Raw genomic sequence first — 215 nt, forward strand, 5'->3', positions numbered from 1 at the left:
ACCAGCCACCACTGCTCACACGCCGGGGTTAACGCTGTGTCTGCTTCCCCGGCGGGCGAAGGCGCCGAGCTGGATGCAGCGGCATGGGGAGGGGGTCGCGTGCGGCGTGCCTGGCCCCCGCTGTGCTTCCAGCCGGGCACCGGCCCACGCCAGGCCCGGGAAGCACAGGAAACACTCGCGTAAAGAAATCCCAGTGTCCCTGACTCCTTCCCCCT

At 69.3% G+C, this 215-nt stretch overlaps 1 protein-coding gene across 1 annotated transcript in view; it reads right to left on the reverse strand.

Annotated features, from left to right (window-relative positions):
* Positions 1 to 215, reverse strand: part of LOC104512077 (microtubule-actin cross-linking factor 1-like) — a gene marked incomplete at both ends in the record, with an annotated part of 6,289 nt that overhangs the window by 5,221 nt on the left and 853 nt on the right. The gene's annotated exons all lie outside the window — the stretch shown is intronic.

Source organism: Eurypyga helias, unplaced genomic scaffold, assembly GCF_000690775.1.
Source record: "Eurypyga helias isolate BGI_N326 unplaced genomic scaffold, ASM69077v1 scaffold21677, whole genome shotgun sequence".
In the NCBI taxonomy this organism is placed as follows: Eukaryota; Metazoa; Chordata; class Aves; order Eurypygiformes; family Eurypygidae; genus Eurypyga; species Eurypyga helias.